Below are 5,000 nucleotides of genomic sequence, written 5' to 3' on the forward strand. Positions count from 1 at the left end.
ATGAATTATCAAAGTGTTAGATTTGATTTATATCATGGGTTAGGGGTTGGTCCAATTTGGCCGGTTGGCGGTTCATGGTCAAGGTCGTTATGATTGAGACCGGTTCTGAGGAATCCAATTGGACCATTCTCTTAGTTTGGATTTATCATGATTTATCATGTATAGTTTACAGTTTTTGGCCGAGTATTTAGTATGGTCAGAATTGGGGTTAGATGTGATCTAGGGTCCGGAACCATGTGCTGATTAGTTTGATGCTAGGATATCGGATCATATGTATATTCATGTGTTGTGGTTTGGTTTCAGGAACAAGCAGTGATCGTGGTAAAGCTAAGGAGTCTTGAAGACTTGGCCGTGGATGGATGTGTGATGTGTGTCTAGATTAGATGAACTTATGATAGCCTATTGTGCAACTTGTGTGGATTGAATGATTTGTATGAATCACATTGACATATATATATAAAATGATGTTTCTTTTATGCTTCCGCTTTGTATTTGTCAGATATAAACCTCACATGAACTGAACATGACTTAGAAATATTTGGACTTAAACCGGCTGAATTGCACTTAGACATCTAGGTAAGTTCTTGAACTGGTTGGATCATGGGATCCAGGTTCGGGTCTTACAAGTTGGTATCAGAGCATGCTTGATTCTAGGCTGTTGGGTTAGGGGCAGGTCATCACACATCCGGCTGGGTCTCTTGACATGTTTAGTTTATGTTTTTACTTGCTTAGTTTGATATTGTTTGAGGTTTAGAAAATTTCTGTTAAGAATAACTTTTGGTTTGTGTTTGGTTTTGATGTGTCCTAAGGGATCAAGGAAGCGGTCTCGGAAGGCAAAGGATGGGACTGGGGTGTCTGGTGCTGGAGATGCATCAGTACCTAACCCAAATGTGGAGTTGGCGGTTCCACCCATGGGTCGGACCGGAGACACTGTCCTGACTGAAATCCAAGTTAATCAGACTGAGGTTCAGCTGGATGGTGCGGATGGGCAGCTGAATGAGACCGTGAGGCAGCCCGAGGGAGCTGGAAGTCAGTTAGGTCCAGCTGCTGGGCAGCACCAGGATGATCTGGATGGAGAGGCGGAGTCTTCAGAGATTGGTCACCGGGCTGATCCAAACACCAGGACTGATGGGAGGACTGGTCCGGGTGATCAGGCGGCTGAGCCTTCCATGCAAGAGATATTGGCTGCCATCAGGCTAATGGGTAGTCAGATGGTAGCCATGACTCAGGTGCTCACCCCAGTGGTAAACTCATCCGTGGGCCAAGCCACACAAGCTCAGGTGGGAGCTGGTGGAAGTGGTGGAGCTGGTGGACGAGTGCTACCAGTGGCTGAAGTGATTGAGCTGGATCCACCTTCTGGATCAGCTAAGAAAGTGGACTACCTGAAGGTTCTGGAGCATGTATCACGCCTAGGGACTAAGCACTTTGCTGGAAGTGTTGATCCCATGGAGGCTGATGAGTGGAGAGACCGGTTGGTTAGAAACTTCAAATCAACCCGGTGCCCTGAGGAATACCAAAGGGACATTGCAGTGCATTTCCTGGAGGGGGATGCACACAACTGGTGGATAGCCTTGGACAAACGTACCAATGGTTCCATTGAGCGCTTTGCTGACTTTGAAGTGGAGTTCAACCACAAGTACTTTCCAGCTGAGGCATGGGACCGTTTGGAGGCTAAGTTCTTGGACTTGGTTCAAGGGCGTAGGTCAGTCAGAGAGTATGAAGAAGAGTTCAACAGACTCAGGCGCTTTGTGGGAAGGGAGTTGGAGGATGAGGCAGTACAGGTCCGAAGGTTCATCCGCGGCCTTAGGCCTGAACTCAAGACCTACTGCTCAGTCCGGACCTTCTCCAATGTGACTGAACTGGTTGAGAGGATGGCTATGCTGGAGACTAACCTTGCTGAGGAAGCTAAGCACAAAGTAAAGAGTGTGGTGGTGGCTCCTGGGCAAAGTGGTGACCGGAAGAGAAAGAGGGACCAGGCTGAGGAGGGTAAAACCTCAAGTGGTAAGCCTGTGTGCCCTAAGTGCAGCAGAAACCATTATGGGGAGTGCTGGAGAGCCATGGGCGCTTGCACTCGTTGTGGTAAGATGGGACACTTTGCTCGAGAGTGCCCAAATGTGGGAGGTGACCGGACTTGCCATACTTGTGGTCTTAAGGGTCATCTCAAGAAGGACTGTCCAAAGCAATCTGATGGACAGAACAAGAACAGGAGTGGGGGTAGCAGGCCGGACCAGAACCGGGGTCAAACCTCAACTCCAAGGGTGTACGAGCTGTCCAAGGATGTGGAAGAGACAGGGCCATTCAAAGCAATCACTGGTAACTTCTGAAACTTATTCTTTTATTTTTGGAACTATGCATGGTACGGAACCTAGAATGGTTAGGGACTTAGATGGGTCTTTGTAGGGACCTTGTGTATTGGTGGTGTGGAAACACATGTTCTGTTTGATACTGGAGCCTCACACAGTTTTGTGAGTCCAGAGATGATTGGAAAAGGATTGTTTTGTATTGGTTCAGGGGATGATCCTGGGGTTGTGGTTGCGGCCGGAGGCCAAAGGATGCAATCACAAGGCCTGGTAAGGGATATCCCAGTTATGATACAAGGGAGGGCATTGCCTGTGGATCTTGTAGTGGTTAGCCTTAAGAATCACGAAGTGATCTTAGGGATGGATTGGCTTGGAAAGAATCGGGCCACCTTAGATTGTCACCGAGGAAGGGTGCAGTTTGAGAGTGGGTGTGGACCCCCGATCAGGTTCCAAGGTATCCGACCAACCTCGGGTAGCTTAGTGGTCTCAGCGGTCCAAGTGGAAAGTATGCTGAGGAATGGTTGTGAGGCCTGGTTGGCGACCATTAGCACTAAGGAGGTTGTGGGGGGTGGTAGCCCGGACGGGATACGTTTGGTTCAAGAGTTTAGTGATGTATTTCGGGCGCTTCAGGGTGTGCCTCCTGATAGGGCTGACCCGTTCATGATCGAACTTGAACCTGGAACGGTCCCAATGTCCAAAAGTCCGTACCGGATGGCACCAGCTGAGATGGCTGAGTTAAAGAAACAACTTGAAGAGTTGGTGGATAAGGGGTTTATACGCCCAAGTGTGTCCCCATGGGGAGCACCAGTCCTCTTTGTCAAAAAGAAGGATGGGAGTTTGAGATTGTGCATTGACTATAGGGGGCTGAACAGGGTTACTATCAAGAATAAGTATCCCTTGCCCAGGATTGATGAGTTGCTAGATCAGTTGAGAGGAGCCAAGTGGTTCTCAAAAATTGATTTAGCCTCAGGCTACCATCAAATCCCCATTGCACCAGAGGATGTGCAAAAGACAGCATTCAGGACAAGGTATGGCCACTATGAGTTTGTGGTCATGCCGTTTGGACTGACCAATGCACCAGCAGCCTTCATGAAGATGATGAATGGTATCTTCCGAGATTACTTAGATGAATTTGTAATCATCTTTATTGATGATATACTAGTATACTCTAAGACAGAGGAGGACCATGAGAAGCATCTCAGGTTGGTGCTGGGACGGCTAAGGGAGCAGCAACTCTTTGCTAAGTTAAGCAAGTGCAGTTTCTGGCAGAAGAGTATTGGATTCCTAGGCCATGTGGTGTCTGAGGAAGGAGTTTCTGTTGACCAGGAGAAGGTCAAGTGTATACAGGAGTGGCCAAGACCAAAGAATGCTACTGAAGTTAGAAGCTTCTTGGGTTTGGCCGGGTACTACAGGAAGTATGTCAAGGGGTTTGCAAGTGTGGCACAACCTATGACACAACTTACTGGAAAGGATGTGAAGTTCACATGGTCTGATGCATGTGATAAGAGCTTTCAGGCCTTAAAGATCATGTTGACCAGTGCACCAGTGCTAGTGCTGCCTGAGGCTGACCAACCATATGTGGTTTACACAGATGCATCCATCACCGGATTAGGCTGTGTGCTCACACAACATGGGAAAGTCATTGCTTATGCCTCCAGGCAACTAAGGAAGCATGAGGGCAACTACCCAACTCATGACCTGGAAATGGCTGCAGTGGTATTTGCTCTGAAGATATGGAGGTCCTACCTGTATGGTGCCAAGGTCCAGATCCTAACCGACCACAAGAGTCTCAAGTACATTTTTACTCAGCCTGAGTTAAACTTGAGGCAGAGAAGGTGGATGGAATTTGTGGCGGATTATGATCTTGATATTACTTACTATCCGGGCAAAGCAAATCTGGTAGCAGATGCCTTGAGCCGGAGGAGAGCTGAAGTATCAGCTGAAAGAGAAGCTGAGGTATTGGAAGGGATGGTCAGGTCTTTGAACCTAAACACCTTGGTCAGTGAGGATGAACCTCTGGGGCTAGAGGTTGTGGATCAGGCTGATCTCCTGAGTAGAATCAGACAAGCACAATGCTTGGATGAAAATTTGCAAAAGGTTGCAAGAAATGACAAGACAGAGTACCAGACGGCCAGCAATGGTACCATTTTGGTACATGGGCGTGTGAGTGTTCCGAGTGACCGAGGACTAAAGGAAGAGATTATGAGGCAAGCTCATAAGTCTAAGTTCTCAGTGCACCCGGGGCTGAACAAAATGTATAAGGACATGAAGAGGTATTACCACTGGGTAAGGATGAAAGCAGACGTGGCCGAGTGGGTGGCCAAGTGTCCAACTTGCCAATTAGTCAAGGCCGAGCATCAGGTTCCCAGTGGTTTGCTGCAGAACCTCCCTATACCTGAATGGAAGTGGGATCACATCACAATGGACTTTGTGACTGGGTTCCCAATGACAAGGAGTAGGAAGGATGCAGTTTGGGTGATTGTGGATAGACTGACCAAGTCTGCACACTTTGTACCAATCAAGAAGGGTGATGGTGTGGATGAGATAGTGAAGATCTACATTGATGAGATAGTAAGGCTGCATGGAGTGCCGGCCAGTATAGTCTCTGATAGAGACCCGAGGTTCACCTCTTATTTCTGGAGGGCTTTTCAAAAAGCCTTAGGAACTAGAGTGAACATGAGTACATCCTACCATCCCCAA

Source organism: Raphanus sativus, unplaced genomic scaffold (genome assembly GCF_000801105.2).
Source record: "Raphanus sativus cultivar WK10039 unplaced genomic scaffold, ASM80110v3 Scaffold0298, whole genome shotgun sequence".
NCBI classification, from domain to species: Eukaryota; Viridiplantae; Streptophyta; class Magnoliopsida; order Brassicales; family Brassicaceae; genus Raphanus; species Raphanus sativus.